Raw genomic sequence first — 25,489 nt, 5'->3', positions numbered from 1 at the left:
TGCATTAGCCACATAAATGATTGTGCCGTGCCAAAATCCAGAGGAGGAGAAGGAGGGGGGACTGGTTTGGGTCCATAGATTGTGTCTGTGGTGGTAACTGGGCAACAAACACTTGACCACATTTCTTATCATAAAAGCACACTGTGGATTTTTGGACAATGCTTCTGTCAAGATGGTAACATCACACAGTCCTGAAATATTCCACCTGGTTCACCAGAGAACCATGCTGAACACAATGAAGGCTGTCAAGGAGGTGAATCATGTCCAGAAAAGCACAACAACTGGACAGATAAATCAGACAGACTCAGGCAGAGAGTGCCAGAGAGACAGAGATAGAGGAGCACACCCCGCTCTTCCCAGGCTAAAAACCTTGATTAGCTACTATTTTCACTTCCAAGTGTCATGTTAAAGAGGAAAAGACAGCATGCTTTGTTTATAAGGCAAAGTGGTTAGTGCTGTTGCCTCATCGATGTAAGCCTGATTGTCATGCGTATGGAGTTTACATGTTCTCTTTCTCTCCATCCCTCAAGGATATACAGTCCCGTGTTGTTCCCCAGCATCCCTCCACTCTGAAATGTATTAAGCAGATTTGAGCATGTTATGTTATGTGCTGTATAAGTAGGACTGTGCAAGAACCGGTGACGTCAAAGAAAGAGAATCATGGGTTTCAGTTTTGTCCCAGTTATCCCAGGTGCAAAATTTGAATGTCCTTGTTCATATAGTCCCTTTCACATTAAGAACAATCCTCTTATCACTTCATTTCTTCCCTTCATTCTGGTCACAGGCACAGAGAGCCACAGTCTTTCTAAGGAACAACAGATACAAGGCAGTCAAATACAGTGGATGACGTACACACACAATGAAACAAGTCAGAGATGAAATCCACTTGATAGCCATGGAGTAAACGAAAGAAAAACACAAATTCCACCCAGCAGGGAAATCAAGACCTGCAAACATCCTCTTACTCCTTAAGTCAAGCACTTCGCCATATGGAAGTCACAGATGTCTGAAATCATAAAGCAGATGGAAGACCCCTGGGTCAAAGGCTATGTCAAAACTGTGATAATTGTAGCAAACTCAAGAAACAGAGAACTTTAGACTGGAGAGCTAAATGCTATGGAGTGAAACATTGACACTTTGTTACGTTATCTTCATGCCCCCTGGTAGCATTCAGTCAGAAATATCACCCAGTTTAGCCAAAGTTGTTCATTTCTAAGAATGTCCAGGCTTGAGTCAGTTCCACAATACAATTTCACCAGATATTGACTCATTTTCTGATATGGAATATTAGCGAAAAGAAATCATTCCAAGAACTTATGCTTAACTCGATCCGTGTAATCAGAAAATTCCTAAGAACTGGAAAATGGCAAATATTACTCCATTATATAGAAAACAGTGACCAGGCAGATCCAAGTAACCATAGGCCAGTAAGAATTACACGCATCACAAGTAAATTAATGGAAGGAATTATTAAGTAGCACATTGCAAGGACAGGAGCTTTAGTAAATACTCAACATGGATTCAGACAAGGGAAGTTGTGTTTTACTAATATACTGGAATTGCATGAGGAAGCAGGAAAAGCACACAATAAGGCAAGTGCATATGATGTTAATGATCTCAGTTTTCAGAAAGTATTTGACAAAGTTCCACAAGAGAGGTTAGGCATCAGATTAAAAGAAGTGGGAGTTCAGGGTGCAGTGCATGGATGGTTGCAGATCCAGCTATAACACTGGAAGCACAGGCTGATGGTATGAGGAACATTATCGGAATTGGGCTCATTTATACTTCACGCTCAGAACGCGTACGCACCTGCATCATGGCTGCCATGAGTTCTCAGCGTTCATTTGATGCATTCTCTGAGCAGGTCCTCAGAAATTAACACGCCGCGTGCGCGAGTTGCAGTACCAGCAAAAAGTCGGGGAGCGCAGTATGCTAAAAGTTGGAATGTGACGTCAGAGTCTCTCGTTACTATCTACAGTGACAGAAAGTCTCTTTGCGAATCCTACGAGATCAGTGTGCGCGCTTTGATGTTTGATGAATGGTTCGAAGTAGTGAAGCAAAATGCCGACATACAGATGCATTTGTGGTGCTTTTATATTCAAGTGTTGCATATTCCTGATCGTAATGACTCCATACATTTTAAAAGTCTCACATATCGTCTTCTGTGCCGTCTTTTTTTCTAGTGCTTCCTCCGGTACTGATAGCAGTAGCAAACAGCAACAGATCGCCACACTGCGCACATTGAATGTATGATATTCCAACTCTCTGTACATTTAGAATCCTTAGATTTATACTTGATATCACTTTCATGATGAAATGCATTGAAGTATGTATGTTACATTTTACAGATACATCGGTAATTTCATTTAAATAATGAATACTGGGGGCGGCACGGTGGCGCAGTGGGTAGCGCTGCTGCCTCGCAGTTGGGAGATCTGGGGACCTGGGTTCGATTCCCGGGTCCTCCCTGCATGGAGTTTGCATGTTCTCCCCGTGTCTGCGTGGGTTTCCTCCGGGCGCTCCGGTTTCCTCCCACACTCCAAAGACATGCAGGTTAGGTGGATTGTCAATTCTAAATTGGCCCTAGTGTGTGCTTGGTGTGTGGGTGTGTTTGTGTGTGTCCTGCGGTGGGTTGGCACCCTGCCCTGGATTGTTTCCTGCCTTGTGCCCTGTGTTGGCTGGGATTGGCTCCAGCAGACCCCCGTGACCCTGTGTTCGGATTCAGCGGGTTGGAAAATGGATGGATAATGAATACTGTTAATAATGACACACATGGGGGTGACACGGTGGCGGAGCGTTAGCGCTGCTCTCTTGCAGGGAGTCACGTTGCTGGTATTCCCTGCCTGGAGTTCTCATGTTTTCCTGCTAGGTTTCCACCAAGTGCTCCGGTTTCCTTCCAAAAATATGCAGATTTGGTGACACTAAAATGACGCCAGCATGTATGTGTGTGCTTGTATTCACCTTGCGATGAGTTGATGCCTCGTCCAGGGATTGTTTCAGCCTCGTGCCCAATGCTAGCTGAAATGGACAAATCCCTGGACTGATGGATTTAATCATTAAACATCCTTTTCAGAGATATTGCAGTAAGGTGTCATCGGAGTTTAATGGGTGTTCCAGGCAATTCACAACACAGTGAAGCCAAACCTGTTCTCTCCGTGAAAATATCTCGCACTGCCACCTGGTGGATTCCTCCAGATTTACGTAAAGTACGCACGCAAGTATAAATAGTACAACGCTTGCACAGCAGACACCGCGTGAAGTATAAATCCGGCAGAATGATGTATACAGGGGTCAGTGCTAGGGCTGTTATTTTTAATGTACATAAATGATCTGAATAGGAATGGAAATAACAAGCTGGTTAAGTCTGCAGATGATAACAAGATAGGTGGATTGGCAGATAATCTAGAATCTGTTGTATCATTACAGAGGGAATTGAACAGGCTTGGGCAGATTTGTGGAAGATGAAATGTATAGTAGGTTATGTAAAGATTTACACATAGGAAGTTAAAATGTCAGATATGAACATACAATGGATTGTTACCCCTTATGAAAAGGACCTAGGAGTCATAGTGGACTCAACACTATCTACACCATTTTGGACATTATAACCAGATGTCTTGAGACTGGTTCAGTCCCAGCCAATTGTAAACATGCTGTGGTGTAGCCTTTAATTAACAAAAACCAAATCTAGACTTTACAAACTTGTCAAACGTCAGACCCATTTTCCAAGCTGCCCTTTCTTTCTGAAATACAAAAAAGTTTGTCTTTCTACAGCTTCCACCTTTCTTAAATGAAAATGGCATTTGTGACGAATTTCAGACTGGTTTTAAGACACACCACAGCATGGAGTCTGCACTTCTACGGGTTCTAAACTGATACTGGGGACTGCTGTCTTATTGCTGTGAGATTTGACAGCAGCATTTAATACAGTTGACCATCACATGCTTATCGCTCATCTTGAGCAGTATGTGCGTATACAAGGAACTGCTTTGGAATGTTTCTGGTGAAGCTTTCAGTCAGCCTGGGCAATCATTCCTCATCCTCAGACCCTATCACCTGTGCGGACCCTCAAGGATCTATTCTGGGGTCTGTTCTTTTTTCACTGTACACGTTGCCCTTAGGATCAATTTTTAAAAACACAATACTTCCCTACATTGCTATGTAGATGATACACAAATACATTTTCCACTGAAACAGATTAAAACAAATTCTCTTAAACCTTAAATGGAATGTCTAGAAGACATTAAAGCAAGGATGTCACTAAATGACAAAAAAAAAAACAGAGATTGTGTGTTTTAGACCTTCTGTTCACAATTAATCATGGCCCCTTGATAAACTATTGTAAACACTTTGCAAAAAATCTTGGTGTGATTTTTGATAATCCCCTCAGATTTGTTTAACAAATTAATTCCATTGTTAAAGCCCATTTCTATTAGCTCAGGGTATTGGCTAAGGTCAAAGCCTTTCTTTCAGTACATGACTTTGAAACACTAATTCATGCATTTGTCTCTTCTCGGCTTGACTATTGCAACTCATTATTTACTGGAGCTAATCAGTCATCCCTTGCTTGTCGTCAGCTGGTCCAAAATAATAATAATAATAATAATTCATTACATTTATATATGCAGCTGCCAGGCTTCTAACAGGCACACGAAAACAGAATCACATCACACCAGTCGTAGCTTCTCTTCGCTGGCTTCCTGTTCGCTACAGGATTGACTTTAAAATATTACTGTCTCTTTTTAAGTCCCTGAATGGTTTAACCCCCATTTATCTTACTGACCTCTTACACCTTTACTCTCCTTCCCGGTCACTGAGGTCCTCTGACCAGAAGTTGCCGGTTGTGCTGACATCTAGACTTAAGCTTAGGGGGGACTGTGCTTTTTGCAGTAGCTGCCCCTAAGCTTTGGAATAGTCTACCTTCTTATATTAGGTCAGCACAAATCTTGGTCACTTTCAAATCCTATTTGAAAGGTTTTCAGATTAGCTTTGTAAAGTTGTGAGTATACATTGTTGGTGTATTTATTTACTATATATATATATATATATATATATATGGTTGAAATAGTTTACTGTCAAATAATGCAAAGAGTACGCGACACGTGTTTCGCCCTAATTCTGGGCTCATCAGGCGTATATGGTGGCACGGTGGCGCAGTGGGTAGCGCTGCTGCCTCGCAGTTGGGAGACCTGGGTTCGCTTCTTGGGTCCTCCCTGCGTGGAGTTTGCATGTTCTCCCTGTGTCTGCGTGGGTTTCCTCCCACAGTCCAAAGACATGCAGGTTAGGTGGATTGGCGATTCTAAATTGGCCCTAGTGTGTGCTTGGTGTGTGGGTGTGTTTGTGTGTGTCCTGCGGTGGGTTGGCACCCTGCCCAGGATTGGTTCCTGCCTTCTGCCCTGTGTTGGCTGGGATTGGCTCCAGCGGACCCCCTGTGACCCTGTGTTCGGATTCAGCGGGTTGGATAATGGATGGATGTATATATATATATATATATATATATATATATATATATATATTATACTGTATGTATTTGGTGTGTTTATGGAAGCTGTACAGCACTTTGTTCGACTTCTGTTGTTTTTAAATGCTCACTATATAAAACAATTTCACTAGACTTGAAGTATACAAAAGCGATCAAGAAGGCTACCAGAATATTAAGTTACAAGTCAAAGAAGGTAGTGTTTATGCTTTAAAATGCAATAGTGAGCCCTCACCTGGAGTACCGTGTGTAGTTTTGGTCTCTGGGCTACAAAATGACATAGCAGTGCTGGAAAAACTCCAGAGAAGAGTGACTAAGCTCATTGCAGGACTGTAGAGTACGAGATATGAGGAAAGATTAAAGAAGCTGAACCTTTTTAGTTGGGTGGCACGGTGGCACAGTGGGTAGCACTGCTACCTTGCAGTTAGGAGACCTGGGTTCGCTTCCCAGGTCCTTCCTGCGAGGAGTTTGCATGTTCTCCCCGTGTCTGTGTGGGTTTCCTCCGGGTGCTCCAGTTTCCTCCCACAGTCCAATGACATGCAGGTTTGGTGCATTGGTGATCCTAAATTGTCCCTAGTGTGTGCTGGGTGAGTGTGTGTGTGCCCTGCAGTGGGCTGGCACCCTGCCCAGGGTTTGTTCCTGCCTTGCACCCTGTGTTGGCTGGATTGGCTCCAGCAGATCCCCCGTGACTCTGTGTTAGGATATAGCTGGTTGGATACTGACTGACTGACCTTTTCAGTTTAAGCAAAAGAAGATTAAGAGGTGACATGACTGAAGTTCTAAAATTATGACAGGAGTTGGTCCAGTGGATCAAGACTGTTATTTTAAAATGAGCTCAACAAGAACACAGGGGCACAGTTGGAAACTTGTTAATGGTGAAGTTCGCACAAACATTGGGAGGTTTTTGTTCTCACAGAGAACCACAGACAAATGGAATAAGTTACCAAGTAGTGTCGTGGACAATAGGACTCTAGGGTCATTCAAGACTTCACTTGATGTTGTTTTGAAGGAATTAGGTGGGCAGAACTGGCACACTTTGATGGGCTGAATGGGCTGTTCTAATCAAAAGTTTGTGCAAATTTCACATAAATGCTAAAAAACATTTCTGCACAAACAGAAGCTTAGACTCATGGAATAAGTTACTTAGTAGAGTGGTAGAGAGATGGACTTTAGCAACCTTCAAAACTCCATTTCATGTTATTTTGGGGAAATTAAGTGGATCTGATTTGAGAGCTTTGTTTGGCTGAATAGCCTTTTTCTAAAATTCTAATTCAATGTCTTATTAAGAACAAATGAAAATGGTGGCTTTGTTGTCAGCTCAACGAGGAACAGTGCCATAGAGGTGTGCATCTGGACTGGAATCCTTTGGGACACAACATTAAAGTGGCGGGCGAGGAGCATTTTCACACTTACGTGGGCACAAATGGGGAGAACGAATTGTGATTGAGGGACAAGTGCAGGATGACAAAAACCTTGTTGCTTTGATCAGGAACAAAAACCATTACATTACAAAAAAACTCTACCTTGTGTATGTATTAAAAATTCAAATGTCATGCCATCATTGTCATTTCCAAATGCCAGGTACTCAAAAACGGAGCCCAGCAGATGTGGAAAGGCCAATCAAAACCAGCAAGTATAACACAGTAAAAGCGAAATGGAGATGTCAGACATCCGGACCAGGCTTTCATAGATTTTGGATCCCAATGGAAAAGGAGCTGAAATATCTAAGATGTGACAAATGTGGCAATGTTTAAAGGCACAATGTGCAGAAAAAATCAGCACACATCATAAATAGGAAAGACACTCCCATAATACTGAGCTTTTGAATTGAAGAGCTGCCTCTCCCCCTCATGTATTGGTCTGCAAATTCCTGGTCTAAAGGTAATAATCAAAAGGTTTTTACCAGAACTAACAGAAGAAGACAGCAATTTATCTCAAAGATAAAGAGGAGTGACCTGAGCTACCTATGGCAGCATGTATGGAATTAAAATAAAGAGTCTTGCACAGAGTTTTACAATGCAAACTATAGCCATAGCTCTACACTGTGCTCTTTACCACCATAGCTCAATTCAAACGAGCATATTCTTAAAAAGTACATACTTCCAATTTCCTGAACCTACCTAATCCAGTTGTAGGGAGTAGGCAACTATCCCAGCATTCTCAGCGTAAGGAAGACCTCCAGTCCATTGATGGACACACTCACTCATGCACCTCCACATTGACTCATACTGGGCCAGTTTAGAATGGCCGATCAACTCAACACTTATGTCGGATGAGGAAGGAAAACTGGAGACTAAAATCTACATAAACATGGAGGGAGTGTGCAATCTCCACACAGACAGTAGCCAAGTGAGGCTCAAACAAAGGTCACTGGAGCTGTGAGGCAGCAGCACTAGCCACCGTGTCAGCCCCAAGTTTAAGAGACTATATTAAATAAATCTGGAATGACCACCGTATGATAGTCATTAGTACAGATGCTATTTATGGTACCATACGGAATTATTTAATGCTCATCAAAAAGTTTTTCTACTATGTGTAACAATTTGAAACCAAAAGAACTCATGTAGTTGGCACGGAGCCACTTTTCCATCCATTCACTCTTCCTTCCAATTGCATTTGTTCCATTCGGCTCCTTTAAAGGCTGACTCACTGCCTCCCACATTAGGATTTTTTGTTATTCTTTAAAGATGCCAACAAATGAAATTTTGTGGGTTAATGTGAAGTCTGTGATAATAACTCCAATGATGACTCTAAAGACCTTCAACAGTTATCAGCTCACAGTTAACCACTGCAGTGCCATCTTGTAGAAAAGCCTTCGATGTTGTGCTCCTGACCGAGAGAGGTGACGATCACACGACATGATGAGATCCATAAGATACATGAGCGGCTGATTTCAATTTCACTGGCTGCCCTATAGCAGCACTTGTTTGGCCACTAGTATGTTTTTGTATTCTCATAAATATTTTAGAATGTTTGAGGTTTTGGCTCACCACAAACTTAAGACAAGGCTAAGCAGGTTCATTAAATGAATGGATCAGCATCTGTCCCGAACGATGTCTGGAACAGAAAGCAAAATTTTTATTATCTTCACATGTTTGGCAAATGCCTTTACCCCCAGAGACTTACAAGCTATAATGCATAAATATTTTTATTTGATCAGTCCAAGCAGGTTAGAGGACTTTAACAAGTCACAAAATGGGGACTGAACCAGCTGCCTTAGGTTGTCATGTCCTACACACTGCACTTGATTACCTTATACAGCAATTCAAACTAGTTCTCGAGGAGACCAACATCAGCCTGCTAATCTTCCTGTAGCGAGTGATCACAGGCATTTGCTGGGACTTTCACTTCCTGGTGCTCTAATATGTGGGTGAGTTAAACGACTGCCATGCCATCTGACAACAAATTGAGTGGCTCATCAGAAATGATCAGAAAATGGGTGAACAGTAGTCTCTCGACTATTAAATTAGGAGGGCAACTTGGACTGATCTTATATAAGAATCTCAAAGAAAAGTACCTCCTCAGGCACTCATTACTTCTCTTTCAAAATCGATTATTGCAGTGCTGGGTTTGTCTAAGCCCTGAACAAGATGCTAGTCTTGTAAAGGACCGAGTTAAACTTGGCAAATTTACAGGCACCTCTTCATTTAATCTGAATGCCCCTGTAATGTAGCTGAAGTACCAACAGAAACCCAAGTGGACAAGCAGACATCATGCCAGCTCCACGCAAAGGGACTTGAATACCTGGCTGCCCTCATCAGGCAATACATTTAACTTAAAGGAATTTTGTAAGCACAGCACTAGCTTTTCCCTTTCTTTCTTTCTTTCTTTCTTTCTTTCTTTCAATTTGAATATTATAATAAATAATAATCAATAAAAGTCACCAATCCACTTTTCTAGCCCACTTAATTCAGTTCAGGGTCCCAAAGGGCTGGAACTTATCCCAGCAACATTGGGCACAAAGTGAAGCAGCATCAGGGTGGACTAATTTCTCCAGGGGAGAGAGAAAGCTCAGGGCATTATTTCCCCCGGAACGCTAGAGGGCCCCCCCCCCCCTGGGTTGCTGTGGCACAATGGACTCCCACAGGGCTTAATGGGAGTTGGAGTTTGGTACAGTCCTGTTAGGTCCCATGGGTGCTGCCAGGGGTTGCTGTAGGAAATGTGGAGCCCTTTAATGGAGCACTTCTGCCACACCCGGAAGAGCTGTCGGAAGGAGACTATGGGACACCTGGTGCACTTCCAGGTACTCCATAAAAAGAGCTGCCTCACTCCATTCGGGGAGCCAGAGACAAGAAGAAAGGAGATGAAGCTTGCTGGGAAGAGAGGAGGTGGAAGGAAGGAACATGTGCTGAACTTGTGTCCTGCGTCTGTCTGTGTCGGGTTTGGGGAGCTCTGCACCCCTTGCAGGCCACAATCTATATATATAAAATCCCTATGTGCGTCCAGGTGTCCGTGTGTGGGTGTCTTCTGGTGAAGTGCGCATGCGCGGGGCACGGTGCGATGCGCGATATTACTGTCAGAGAAAGTTAGAGGCGTTTTACGGAAATACAAACCAGTATTACTACGAGAGGAAATTAAAGGTACACAATACAGTGACGCATATTACAGCCACATACGAGCCAGTATTACTGTCAGAGGAGATTAAAGGCATATTACCAACGCGCACGCCTGTATTACCGCCAGAGAAAATTAAAGGTATATTACGGATGTACAAGCCAGCGGACGTACAACCCAGCGGACGTACAAGACGGTATCCTTCAATATGGGTGCGCACAGACATCCTTCAATAAGGGCGCGCACAAAAAGGCGAGCCTCAAAAGGGCGACCTCAATTGGGCACAGCGAATAAAGGCGCGGGTAAATAAAGATCTGCACCTTTGTTGCTGTTCACATATTCCAGAGCCATTTGTACTAAATTATCTACGAACGCCTTTATTCGCTGTGCTCAATTGAGGTCGCCCTTTTGAAGCTCGCCTTTTTGCGCGCGCCCTTATTGAATAGAGCCGTACAAGACAGTTTTACTGTCACAGAAAATTAAAGACACACAATACACGGCGGCAGCCCATGAAGAACGGTCAGCTCAGCAAGTAAACATCAACAAAAGAAAGGCTGAAAGAAAGAAAAATAAGACCAACAAAAAGAATGAGGTCAAAGTCCCTTGCCATTTAATATAGACTGTTCCTACTAATGTTTATGCACTACTGTTCTAGCGCCCGTTATTGTAACGGGCTAAATGACTAGTATAAATATAAAATGCTAAGGCTTATGGCTGTCCGTCACATGATTACTCGTGAACCACTGAGGCTGGAATCTTGATCTTAGTCTTAATTGAAAGCTTACGTGGCCAGTAGCATCTTTCACAAAGTTATCAGGATTTATGCTTTTCTTATGGTGAACTGTACGGGAAATCTGATCAAGAAAGTGACATAGCAGAGAGACACAGAAGAGCGGTAACATCTGCTGAGCATGAAGCAAATTGCAGAAGCCAATTGAGTGATAGGAAGAAGAAGAATGACAGCTCCAGCATCCACTACATGTGACCTGCTGGTACTCATGAACTCCTGGGGCTGGAACTTTGATTTTGGTCTTAATGTCTTAATCAAAAAGTTATGTCATGATATGCTTTGGTGAAGCAAAAAATGTGGGTAGCAGCAACCTTAGTGAAGTTATCGGGGCTCACATCCTTCTTACGGTGAACTGAATAGGCGAACTAATCATGAAAGTGACATGGCAGAGAGAAAAAGAAGAGCAGTGACATCTGCTGAGCATGAAGCAAATTGCTGGAACCATGGTTGTGGTAGGACCAGATGTCCCCATATTTTCTAGTATATGCTGACCTGGGAGGGACATGCTATGAAATACCAGAGGGGGTGGGCATACCCTGAGAGGCCAGCTGTGTAAGCAGCCCAATGAAGAGCATGAATGAAGTTGCAAACTTGGCATTGTGGGTAAGCACTTTTTTTCTGCAACTTCCTGCTGCTATCGAGCTGTCTATGTGTGGCTGCTGGCAATCCTCAAATGTGGATCCTGGATTTGGGTTGGCTCATGGAACCGGGAGATAGTGAGGAAGTCAGGTTGCCTCTGACACTGGGTGAGCTGAGTGAGGCAGGGGGTGAGTGTGCCAAGCGGATGAGGCATGGCAGACCTGGGTGTCGTGGTGGAGGTGTCACTTAAAAAGGAAAAGGTCCATTTTACAGTCACACCAACACTCTGGCTTAATCATCTCTCACATCTCCAGGTCTTTATATACTCTATACATTTATTTCTTTATTTTATTTTACTTATATTTGGGTAGCACAAGGCAGTACTAGAGGCCTTGGTTACCTCATTCTGCAGACTGTCATCTATGCACATGGCAAAAGACAGCGAATTTGCATGTCATGTGAAATATCAATACAAGACTCACTGGGGCAACATAAAGTTCCCATTCATAGCACACAAGCACAAGCAGAACATGCTAACAGTACACAGAGCAACAAGGCATAGATTTGAGCTTATGTCCCTCTATGTATGCTAAAAGCTGTGCCATTTTCAAAAAAATATTAGTGTAAAATATTAATTAACATACTTAATTCAAGAAATTACTGAAATGGATATTTAAACCACACTTTTCAAGTCCTTAATACTCCTCCCATGCTGTGCGTGATTATGCAGTCAACGCACTTCATTCATCACACTGTCTACTACATTTTCCCCAGGCGAGCTTGAGTATTTATTACGGTTTCACAATATAACTGCCAATGACAATTTAATTACAACTGTATAAACTCTGTTTATGCATAAATATTGCAATAGTTATCTAAAATTTCTCTTTAGTGCCAAAAAAGCTAGTGAGTTTTTTTCTTTTATGCTTTAAAAGTTATAAGGCTTTTCGCCTGCAGGCAAGGGTACATAATGTTAATGAGTGTTCACCATGTCAACAAAGCAATTAAAATCTAAATATACAATTATCATCAACTAAGTTGATTTGTTACAGAATAAAAAATGTAAACCGATAAAAGTGAAGAAGGATCATCTGTGTTTCATCCAATCAGCCCAGCTTTAATGACTTTAACTGCAATGGATTTAGTGTGCGATGTGGGCATACGTTTTCAACTCCCAGCTGCATTCATCTTTAGCGTCAGGAGATCGAATAAGCCTCTTCATCTGATTCATTACACAATTATTAGCAGATGTTCCTGTGGCCGCAAAAAACAAGAAGAAGAAGAAGAAGAAAAGAAAAGAAAGTTGCTCCCTCCTCCATGTCAACCACTGATTACGCTATAAACATATTACAGCAGTGAACACACACGCTCGGTTGGTACAAATTACGGGGTCTTTTGACTTCTTGTTAATTAAAGTTCCAAGGTGTGGAGGTGAGTAACGTCTCTGAGGAAAAGTGTGAGATTTCACATTTTTTAGATGTGCTATAGTCATTAGCACGAGGCGGCACAGTGTAGCACACAGCTCTCGCTTCCCTCTAAAGCAGGTTTTGGCCATAGGTACAAAACAGCAGCTCCATCTTAAACAAATTGTAAGACTGTCTGAATAGAAATGAGGCTAATCAAGAGGAAGAGCGCTCAAAGTGAAGCAACGCAATCTGAATAATGCGCCTTTCCCTGGCCACAAATGTATCTTGACATGCATCCCACAGTCTCAGACAAACCAATCACACAACAGCATGTTATATTTCACAGCTCTAATTAGCTCTAATTATTCCTAAATGATGAGTTTTTGTATTTTTTTAAACTGAGAGCAAATTACATGTACGGCATATTAAATGCAACAAATGGTAAACCACTGCATGAGCCTCCACTATTTTTCAGTGCATTCAAAGTCAGAAAGGCTTGGTGGCATAGTGGTTAGCAGCATTGGCTTTTATTTGAGTGATCACTATGTGAGTGGCATTTGTATGTTGGCCCTGTGTTCCCCATTGCCCCTGTCTTCACTTGTAACCACCCCCCTCAGAATAACTTATTCAACAGAATTCTTTCAACTTAACAGTGGATCACATACCATGAGGAAACCAGTAGACATTACTGTGCATTTAGGACTGAAGCCAGGAAGCACTTCTTTACTCAAAGAGCTATGGGAATCTGAAACAAACTACTCAGACACAGAGTTGAAGTATAAACTTTTACGGAGAATCTGGATGAGACATTGGGACAGCTTAACAGGATTGATGGTCTGAATAATCTCCTCGCATTTGTCAGATTTCTTATGTTCTTATGTTTTTATGGTTCACTGCCACACTCGAATGACATGCAATTTAGTACAACTGGTGATTCAAAAATTGACTTGGTATCAATGGGTGTGAGGGGTGTGCATATGTATGTTCTCTCAATGTCTACACTGGGTTTTCTGTGGCAACATCACTTTCTTCCATGTAATCTAGGGTTTTACAAGTGCAGAACTTGTTTTTCCAGTTCTTAAATTAATCTGGTTTTTCTTTCTCTTTTTTTATTTCTTCATTTTGGACGGTTGGGAGACAAAGTCAGAGAGGCGAGATTGTGTTGGTTTGGACATGTGCAGAGGAGAGATGCTAGATATATTGGGAGAAGGATGCTAAGGAAAGAGATGCCAGGTAAGAGGAAAAGAGGAAGGCCTAAGCGAAGGTTTATGGATGTGGTGAGCGAAGACATGCAGGTGATGGGAGTAACAGAACAAGATGCAGAGGACAGGAAGATATGGAAGAAGATGATCTGCTGTGGCAACCCATAACGGGAGCAGCTGAAAGAGGAAGAAGAAGTTTCTCATTTTGAAAATGTTTACCATTATTGTTTTCATGTCACCATTTTGAATACAGTTTCTTTGCTTAGACAATGTCATTCTGTGCATTGTTTTCATCAGCAATGGCTCCTTGCTAATATGTACTGAACAGAAGTTGTTTCACAAAACATCAGGCAGGTCAACACTATTTAAGATGGTGGCACACTATTCTAATTGTCCAGTTTTTCGCATGTTAAAAAATTCTTTACTTTGTCATGTAGGGCTATGACATTAACGTGTTTCTCGATCCCGAATTTCGTTCAGTGTTTTGGGCATTGGTAAATATTGTCTTTGATCCCGGATGATTTTTTTTTAGTTCTTTATCCCTATCCTCATCCAAGATTTTCTGCTCTGCCATTTTTCATTGCAGGGAGAGCAATCACAAAGCTGGTAGAGTGTGCATGTTCTCCTCTCTTACAAAAAGGTAACTGGGGTTCATGTCCCAGGTGCTCCATACGTGGAGTTTGCATGTTCTCCCCTTTTTGTAGGGGGTTTCCTCCGTTTTTTTTCTCGACAGTTCTAAGGTAGGGGGCATTTAGTGATGCTAAATTGGTCCCTAATGTATATAGGTTTGTGTGTTCATCCTGCATTGGGCTGGCACCCTGATTGTTCACACCTTGCGCCCAGTGCTTATTAGGATAGGCTCCGGCTTTTCCAGAACCCTGAGAAACAATGGTGCATGGGCAAATCAGAAAAACAGCACAAAAAAAAAAAGAAAGAAATACAGCAATACAAGAAAGACACAAGAGACTGTGGGTCTGTACACGCTCTCCAAGGGTCTCTCCAAGTGTCTGCAGTGCTTTGAGCTTTTTGAACCATCTAAAAGGTTAAAGAAGGAAAATGCCCAACGCAAAATCTGAAACCTCAGCAACGTCTTAATTAGCAATAATTTCCTTGACCTTAATTGAGTGCAATCATGAGCATCTTGACTAAACTGAGTAATCTTTATTCAATTACCAATTAAGAATTAAATAAGAATAACTGAGAATAAAAACACAAAGCTAAGAAACTTTACTCTCAATTAACAGAGTATTTCTTAAGCCTAGAATAAACATGGGTGGAGTGATGCAGGGGCGGCCTTAGGCATGTGCACTGGGCCGCCACGCCAATATACAGTATACTGAATATAAAACAGAAAGAGAAAATAACGACATAGCTGACGGCAATGTGGCCGAAAAACATTGTGTTTCTTGTTAATTAGTACGCTGTATTTACTAATGTCGCTCGAGTCAGAGCAGTAAGCTATATGTAGTCTTATACGTTCTGCCGTAATGAGAATACCATGGGCCGCCACTTGGTTTTCAAGTTATGGACACGCGCATATAGAAGCAATGCAAGTGTAAGTGGGTGAGTCGTCTTACAAGTTAATGTTTCACCCAGTTTTAATAAAGTATTAGTGTTAGCGCAATAGTCATAGTGAATATCTGGTCGGATAGGGGACACAAGACATTTGCATACCCATTCTAAGCAAAGTGAAGAGATTTCGAGTACACAAAAGCTGGCAAAACGCTGCGGAAAATTTCGGCAAAAGTTAAACGCTTGTGTCATGAGCACGAGGCGGCTATGCAGTGTCTGCAACGGACGTGGCCATCCGCCGTGCATAACATACCATATTGACATTGGCGGGCGAAGGGGCCACCGATTGTTTCACTGCCCAGGGCCGCCACGAGCCTAGGTGGCTCTGCGGGAACCTGATCGGAAAGGATGCCAGTTCGAATCCCGCAATGCCTGAAGTGACTATAGAAGGTAAGGTGACCAGATTTTTTTGGGCCAATCCGGGGGGGGGGGGCTTGGGGGGGGGGGTTTGCTAGAATGTACATATCACAAGTAGGAACTCTAAACACTACAGAGTACAAAGCGAAAGCTTATCACGTGATTTCTCGCCAAAGTTGCAGGATGCGGTAAAGCATAACCTCCGTCAAAACACCGCGCATGCGCGCCGAGTTCAAATTATCGTGGTGATGAGACACATTAAAAAAATTGAACCATCTGAAACCAGGGACGAAATCTTAAAACGGGGACATGTTTCTGAGTGGGGACAGTTGTCCGAAAAAGGGGACTGTCCCCGGAAAACGGGGATGGATGGTTACCTTATAGAGGGCCTCCGTTAACCTGCCATTGCTTCGTCCTGGTCCTAGGTGAGGGATGAGACAAAGAGCAGTTAAACAAACCTCCTATGATGAACAACAATTTTGGACGCCGTTTTCCCTTGCCCGAACGCGGGTCACCGGGGCCCCACTCTGGAGCCAGGCCTGGGGGTGGGGCTCGATGGCGAGAGCCTGGTGGCCGGGCCTGCACCCATGGGGCTCGGCCGGGCACAGCCCGAAGAGGCAACGTGGGTCCCCCTTCCCATGGGCTCACCACCTATGGGAGGGGCCAAGGAGGTCGGGTGCAGTGTGAGTTGGGTGGTGGCCGAAGGCGGGGACCTTGGCGGTTCGATCCTCGGCTACAGAAGCTTGCTCTTGGGATGTGGAATGTCACCTCTCTGAAGGGGAAGGAGCCTGAGCTAGTGCGCGAGGTCGAGAGGTTCCGGCTATATATAGTCGAGCTCACCTCGACGCACAGCTTGGACTCTGGAACCAATCTCCTTGAGAGGGGCTGGACTCTGTACCACTCAGGAGTTGCCCCCGGTGAGAGGCGCCGAGCGGGTGTGGGTATACTTATTGCCCCCCGACTTGGAGCCTGTACATTGGGGTTTACCCCGGTGGACGAGAGGGTAGCCTCCCTTCGCCTTCGGGTGGGGGGACGGGTCCTAACTGTTGTTTGTGCGTATGCACCGAACAGCAGTTCGGAGTACCCACCCTTTTTAGAGTCCCTGGAGGGGGTGCTAGTGGGCATACCTTCTGGGGACTCCCTCGTTCTGCTGGGAGACTTCAATGCTCACGTGGGCAATGACAGTGAGACCTGGAAGGGCGTGATTGGGAGGAATGGCCCCCCCCGATCTGAACCCGAGCGGTGTTTTGTTATTGGACTTCTGTGCTCGTCACAGATTGTCCATAACGAACACCATGTTCAAGCATAGGGGTGTTCATATGTGCACTTGGCACCAGGACACCCTAGGCCTCAGTTCGATGATCGACTTTGTGGTCGTGTCATTGGACTTGCGGCCACATGTCTTGGACACTCGGGTGAAGAGAGGGGCGGAGCTGTCAACTGATCACCACCTGGTGGTGAGTTGGCTTTGATGGTGGGGGAGGATGCCAGTCAGGCGTGGTAGGCCCAAACGTGTTGTGAGGGTCTGCTGGGAACGTCTGGCAGAGCCCCCTGTCAGAAGTAGCTTCAACTCCCACCTCCGGCAGAACTTCGACCACATCCCGAGGGAGGTGGGGGGACATTGAGTCCGAATGGGCCATGTTCCGTGCCTCTATTGTTGAGGCAGCTGACCGGAGCTGTGGCTGTAAGGTAGTCGGTGCCTGTCGTGGCGGCAATCCCCGAACCCGTTGGTGGACACCGGCGGTGAAGGATGCTGTCAAGCTGAAGAAGGAGTCCTACAGGACCCTTTTGTCCTGTGGGACCCTGGAGGCAGCTGATAGGTACCGGCAGGCCAAGCGGAATGCGGCTTTGGTGGTTGCTGAGGCAAAAACTCCGGCGTGGGAGGAGTTTGGGGAGGCCATGGAGAACGACTTTCGGACGGCTTCGAGGAGATTCTGGTCCACCATCCGGCGTCTCAGGAAGGGGAAGCAGTGCAGTGTCAACACTGTATATGGTGGGGATGGTGCGCTGCTGACCTCGACTCGGAACGTTGTGGGTCGGTGGGGGGAGTACTTCGAAGACCTCCTCAATCCCATTAACATGCCTTCCAATGAGGAAGTAGAGCCTGGGGACTCAGAGGTGGGCTCCCCCATCTCTGGGACTGAGGTCACCGAGGTGGTCAAAAAACTCCTTGGTGGCAGGGCCCCGGGGGTGGATGAGATACGCCCGGAGTTCCTCAAGGCTCTGGATGTTGTAGGACTGTCCTGGTTGACACGCCTCTGCAACATCGCATGGACATCAGGGACAGTGCCTCTGGATTGGCAGACCGGGGTGGTGGTCCCCCTCTTTAAGAAGGGGGACCGGAGGGTGTGTTCCAACTACAGAGGGATCACACTCCTCAGCCTCCCTGGAAAAGTCTATTCAGGGGTCCTGGAGAGGAGGGTCCGTCGGATAGTTGAGCCTCGGATTCAGGAGGAACAGTGTGGTTTTCGTCCTGGTCGCGGAACAGTGGACCAGCTCTATACCCTTAGCAGGGTCCTGGAGGGTGCATGGGAGTTTGCCCAACCAGTCTACATGTGTTTTGTGGACTTGGAAAAGGCATTCGACCGTGTCCCTCGGGGAATCCCGTGGGGGGTACTCCGAGAGTATGGGGTACCGGACCCCCTGATAAGGGCTGTTCGGTCCCTGTACGATCGGTGCCAGAGCTTGGTCCGCATTGCCGGCAGTAAGTCGTACCCGTTTCCAGTGAGAGTTGGACTCCGCCAGGGCTGCCCTTTGTCACCGATTCTGTTCATAACTTTTATGGACAGAATTTCTAGGCGCAGCCAGGGCGTTGAGGGGGTCCGGTTTGGTGGGCTCAGGATTAGGTCACTGCTTTTTGCAGATGATGTTGTCCTGTTTGCTTCATCAGGCCGTGATCTTCAGCTCTCTCTGGATCGGTTCGCAGCCGAGTGTGAAGCGGCTGGGATGAGAATCAGCACCTCCAAATCCGAGACCATAGTTCTCAGCCGGAAAAGGGTGGAGTGCCCTCTCAGGGTTGGTAGCGAGATCCTGCCCCAAGTGGAGGAGTTCAAGTATCTCGGGGTCTTGTTCACGAGTGAGGGAAGAATGGAGCGTGAGATCGACAGGCGGATCGGTGCGGCATCCGCAGTAATGCGGGCATTGCATCGGTCTGTCGTGGTGAAAAAGGAACTGAGCCGCAAGGCGAAGCTCTCAATTTACCAGTCGATCTATGTTCCTACCCTCACCTATGGTCATGAGCTATGGGTAGTGACCGAAAGAACGAGATCGCGAATACAAGCGGCTGAAATGAGTTTCCTCCGCAGGGTGTCTGGGCTTTCCCTTAAAGATAGGGTGAGAAGCTCAGTCATCCGGGAGGGGCTCAGAGTAGAGCCGCTGCTCCTCCGCATCGAGAGGAGTCAGATGAGGTGGCTCGGACATCTGATCAGGATGCCTCCTGGACGCCTCCCTGGTGAGGTGTTCCGGGCACGTCTAACCGGGAGGAGGCCCCGGGGAAGACCCAGGACACGCTGGAGGGACTATGTCTCTCGACTGGCCTGGGAACGCCTTGGGATTCTCCCGGAAGAGCTAGAAGTAGTGGCCGGGGAGAGGGAAGTCTGGGCATCTCTGCTCAAGCTGCTGCCCCCGCGACCCGACCTCGGATAAGCGGGAGACAATGGATGGATGGATGGATGCTTCGTCCTCAGTAAGACGTTAACCTGCATTCAGCCCTGCAAGCAAGTTCACCAACTTACAGGAGAAACTGGGGGGTTGGTGGCAGAATTGGCACTCCAGCCCCGTAAAAAACCTCACACTGTCATTTAAAAAACAGGTAATTTAGCTGTTGCTTTAATAATCGTAAAGTCAAGAAATGTCAGCACTTTGCTATTTTCACATTCTCCCACTTTATATGTGAAGGCCCCTCAACAGTGAAATATAAGCTGTTGCTTCTCCAGCTTTGCTTCAGAAAACTATTTGTACCTTTAACTCCTATTTTTGAACCCTTAGCTGTATCGCTCAGTTCATTTGCTTTAAAGATGTTGCTGTTTTTCAAATCTTTATGCATCAATTGAATTATGTGCAATCAACATTTTTTATCCATAGAATTCCTAGTCCCAATAAGCCTGGAAACTCATCTCTCTCCTGAATAGGGCTGAAAAGATTAATTTACGTTATGATTTGCAGAATGAAAAACAGTTTGAAAGGATTTACAAGCAGATACCCCCCAAAGGTAAACTGCCATTATAGAAGCACCATATCTTTAAGGCATTAGTAAAGGGAGATTCACCTGGAAAAAGTGCTCCATCCTTTCAGCTGAATTTCAGATTCAATAATAAAGTCATGTGCAGAACTGAAAGCAGTGAGCTCCAGGCCTACCTGAATTAATTGACAAGAAAATCACTCGGGATTCGTAGGCATCCACACTGCTTTTCAAAATGACTGGGAGCACAGATTCTAAATCCCCATTGGAGATTGTAAAAAGACAAAAAGATTTACCTCAGCACGTGCTTGGATCTGGAAAACCAGCCTCGTCTTTAGTGACACAATCAAGAAGTTCTGAACGCATGCAGGATGTGCAACACACATTATATTTTTTAATCTGTGCCCAAGTGAGGCTGATTTGACAAGCAAAAAGCAGACAATCAGTCACAAAAAAACACTCATCATTTAACGGCGGCACATCTGTGCAGGGTCTCCCACCAGCTGCCACCACAATATGAATCATGATTTAGGACAGGCTGCTTTATCAGCCATATGCTGGGCTCTTCTAGACCTAAACAGCAATGAAGAGGCGCCACTTTGCTTTCCATTTTGGTTTCAGATTTCAACGGTGGTTCACCCCACATCAGTCACTTGCACAAGTCTTAAGGAGAGTGTCTCTTTGACAGCGTGGCTTTGCTGAAACCTCAAGAGGAAACTCACTCCTAATCTGACGCTCACCACACCAAGCACCTAATTTGCTCCAGAGTTCAGCCGCCTACAATGGGAAGCGCAGTCCGCCACCACACCTACCACCGAAGAAACCCACAGAACAGAACATTTGTGGAACAGAGCGTTTCTTGTTATTTGTTTACTGAAGGGATAGCGGACTGGTAATTCATTCAATAATTGAAAACCCTGTTTATTCCATGCATGGTCATTGATAATGGCAAAAGTAGGTTTACAGTTCTTCGTATGGAAAAAGACATGCAGGGTGTGATTATTATAATAGCTAACAATGACAATAGCTTTAAGAAGAAGGCAAATAATACAAATAAATAATGCTATAATCCTCTATAATAAAATCCCTTTGTGCGTCCAGGTGTGTGTGTGTCTTCTGGTGAAGTGCGCATGTGCGGGGCACGGTGCGATGCGCGATATTTCTGTCAGAGAAAGTTAGAGGCATTTTACGGAAATACAAACCAGTATTACTACGAGAGGAAATTAAAGGTACACAATACAGTGACGCATATTACAGCCACATACAAGCCAGTATTACTGTCAGAGGAGATTAAAGGCATATTACTGACGCACACGCCTGTATTACCGCCAGAGTAAATTAAAGGTATATTACAGACGTACAAGCCAGCGGACGTACAAGACAGTATTACTGTCACAGAAAATTAAAGACACACAATACACGGCGGCAGCCCATGAAGAACGGTCAGCTCAGCAAGTAAACATCAACAAAAGAAAGGCTGAAAGAAAGAAAAATATGACCAACAAAAAGAATGAAGTCAAAGTCCCTTGCCATTTAATATAGACTGTTCCTACTAATGTTTATGCACTACTGTTCTAGCACCCGTTATTGTAACGGGCTAAATGACTAGGTAATAAATAATAATGTAAGAATAAACTCTGTGTTTCGCATACTCACATCTGTAACCTACTTTTGCCCATCATTGTATATAAAACAGAATGACCAAATTTTGCATAGTTTCTCATTAGGACCATACAGCAAGGTGGACTATTTTGGAACCCAAAATTTTGACCCTGGGGGTCCAAGTGTGGAGTGGCGCAGTGGGTAGAGCTGCTGCCTCACAGTTAGGAGACCCAGGTGTTCGCTTCCCGGGTCCTCCTTGCGTGGAGTTTGCATGTTCTTCCCATATCTGCATGGGTTTCCTCCCACAGTCCAAAGACATGCAGGTTAGGTGCATTGGTGATCCTAAATTGTGTGTGTGTGTGTGTGTCCTGCGGTGGGCTGGCGCCCTGCCCGGAGTTTGTTTCCTGCCTTGCGCCCTGTGTTGGCTGGGATTGGCTCCAGCAGACCCCCGTGACCCTGTAGTTAGGATATGGATGATGGATGGGTCCGAGTGTGTGTTTTATTTTTTTAATTCAGTAAGCTACAGTTTGCACAATGGTGCCCCCTGCTGACTCAGAGCAAGTAAAACCTCCAAACAGACAGAAGCCAGACTAGCAGACAAAATGAGCAAAGCTTAATATTAGTCAACCGAGCAACACCATGTGCTGCTTCTATCTACTGTAATATAAAAGGGAGCATCGTGCACTTTTTCATGTGGGTGTTCAGTTAGATTTAATTAAGAGTGGAAGTGCAGCACAACACAAAGGAGAATCAAAGGGTTGTTTAACTCCTGCTTTGTCAGCTTTTGTTCATAATTTAAGTCCTGTGAACTGTCCACCTTGAACTCAGAGGATGAGTCAAACATGACAGCATTCATGGGTGCAACCCAGCAAGGAGTTTCTGCAATGCTGGAATCCAATTGGACCCAAAAAAACAAATTCTCAACTCACGAGAGCAGAAGCATTGATAAAGACACAGTGTGGATAGCTAGCATTAACAACAGGGTCGCCATTTAAAAAACATATAAACCGTTTCTTAACTCTTTCTACAAATACACCCAGGCAATGCCTAGTATAATATAAAATAATATAAAAATGGAGTGGCACAGTGGTGTAGTGCTAGCACTCACAACAAGAAGCCTACCATAAGATTTAAGGGACTTATTATAAAGTTCTATACATACGCTCAGGTTTGAATACATATACTGGTCCGTCTTACATTCAGATCAACTTGCGACTGGTCCGTCAGAACCAAACGTGGCCGTAAGTCGACGACTACCTGTACTTGGTAGTCCCTCAAGCAAGTATAAGGAAAGGCACTCCAGTGGATGTCGCTCATATTTCAAAAATGGACATCTTAGGTTAATCAGTGCTTCATTTGTATTGCATGTGAGATTGTGTCTCGGAAATGGCCAGCACTACACCAAGGGTTGGTTCCTGTTTTGTGCTCGATGTTATTACAGAGGTAATACTATAACATTACACAAAATAATAACAAAATTACTAAGATCCAGAAGCAATAATTACCAATGAGTAGCCAGAATTGTTCTTGAGTATAAAAAAGTCTGAATTAACCTGTGCCGCCCTAACATAAGAAATGCAATGATTTACTTCACGAGGTAGAAGTTCATAATAAACAATAATAGCTGCATCACATATATGAAATACTAATATGTGTGCTTCAAGTTAAATGATTAAAGTCTAAAAATATTCTCAATTGTCATTGCTGCCATTTGATAAAGGTCCATAGAGGGGTAGGTCCCAAGTAAAGAATTATAAATCAAAAATAACATCACATGATTCGTATTCACTGACCTTGGAATAGTCCAAATGATACCCCACATGCTTATATCTGTCATTATTAACCTTCTAGGAGTGGCTCTTAGAGGGCAAGGACCACCTGTAAAGAATTAAATCTCAGAAACATTATCCTGTTTGTGATCAGCAACTTCAAAATAGCCTCCATACTATTGATAACCATTTTTCCTAAGATTTGTGAAAAGGAGTAACTTTGAACCCTTGTGCCCTATTAGGGAGTGAACCCCTTGGGGTCAGTTGATGCGGAAGGCACAACTTCAAATCATTCTGGTCATTTTTTCTGAAGATTTATCATAGTGGTATAATTTCATGCACAAAATATGACCTAAAAAACATGGGGTATTCATGTCGAGGGGGGGGGGCAAAAATCTTGATGTCTTGCATAACTAGACATCAAGTCAAGTCAAACAGTGTATCATATGTAGAGGTTTTCTTGTACTGGTTAGTCAGGAAGCGGCAGGAAAAAAAACAAAACTAAAAAGGAGGTGATTTCAAAGCACCTCTAAGGAATTGTCATGAAAACAAAAACCTCTCAGTCCACATATCCTGTAAAATGCAGCTGCTGGCACTGTCGGTTCATCAATCCTTGGTCTCTCCTCATGTCCCTTCATGAAGTGTCTGTTCTGTCTCTCTGCCTGTCTGCTGGCCATCCCTCATCTTGCCTAGATGTGCCAGGACTGGACAAGGCTTCTCCGTTTTTGCTCCAAAGCTGTGGAATGGTCTCCCTTTATCCACCGAATTTACTTGTGTTTAGGTGTCTTTTCAGAATGCACTTTTTCAATCAATATTTTGGATCTACTTAGCTTCTCTCCTACAGGATTGAGTTTAATAATAATAATAATAATAATAATAATTCATTTTAGTTATAAGGCACTTTACATTTATAGTAAACCTCAAAGTGCTACATAAAAAAATTTAAACAAAGACACAACAAGATAAAAACAAAGATAAAACAATAATTAGAGGCAATTTTGTTAATCTACTTTCCTAAACAGAAATGTCTTCAACTGTTTTTTAAAAAGCCCACAATCTGCTGTGTTCTCAGGTTCTCCAGTAGGGCATTCCAGAGCTGTGGAGCAGCAACTGCAAAGGCTCAGTCACCCATTGTACGAAGTTTGGTCATAGGGGGGCGAAGGCAGTAGGTATTTACAAGACGAAGGTTTCTTGTAGTGGATTGTAAGTTCCTCAAGGTATTGTGGAGCATTTCCATGGATTGTAACAAAGGCGCTATATTGCGCCTGACCCGGCACAGACTCACGTGGAGGCACGTGTAAAAACACAAAAGACTTCTATTTTTCTTCAGCTGGAGGGCACGTCTTCCCCGTAATCCCCCCAGCCACAACACAGTTCCAAGCACTAACACACACAATACAGCACTCTTTTCTCTTCTCCACCACTCCTCCCTGGCAACTTCGTCCTCCTCCTCCCGATTCTGGCCCCTGAGTGGTGGTTGCTGGCTCCTTTTATGGCCCACCCGGAAGTGCTCCAGGTGCTTGATCACCTGTTTCCAGTTCCTCTTCCGGGTGGGGCTGAAGTTAAGTCCAGCTGGGCTCAAGGACCCATGCAGCGCCCCCTGGTGGCCACCCCAGATCCCAACAGGGCTTTGGAGAACTCCATCTCCCATGAAGCCCTGCGGGAGGCTGAGGCATCGCTCCAACCCAGGGGGGCAGCCATCCAGCGTCCAGGGGGAGACCCGGCCGTCTGCCACAGGATACACTGGTGAGTGAGCAAACAAACTTTGTATTCAATACGGAGGTGGATAGGGAGCCAATGAAGACACTGAAGGATTGGTGAATATGTCCATATTTCCACACCCTCATTAGGATCCTTGCAGCACTATTTTGGATTTGTTGGAGCTTTTGAAGGCTCTTGCTGGGGATCCCAATGAGGAGTGCATTACAATAGTCCAGCCTGGAGGAGACAAAGGCATGAACCAGCTTTTCAGCATCACAAAAGGAAAGGCAGGGGCACA

General features: G+C 44.5%; 1 protein-coding gene across 1 annotated transcript in view; it reads right to left on the bottom strand.

The window, feature by feature from the left end:
• kalrna (kalirin RhoGEF kinase a) overlaps positions 1 to 25,489 on the bottom strand; it is a 797,086-nt gene that overhangs the window by 590,767 nt on the left and 180,830 nt on the right. The gene's annotated exons all lie outside the window — the stretch shown is intronic.

The sequence above is a fragment of the Erpetoichthys calabaricus genome, chromosome 8 (assembly GCF_900747795.2).
Source record: "Erpetoichthys calabaricus chromosome 8, fErpCal1.3, whole genome shotgun sequence".
NCBI lineage: Eukaryota > Metazoa > Chordata > Cladistia > Polypteriformes > Polypteridae > Erpetoichthys > Erpetoichthys calabaricus.
This window is presented reverse-complemented; position numbering and strand designations above follow the sequence as displayed.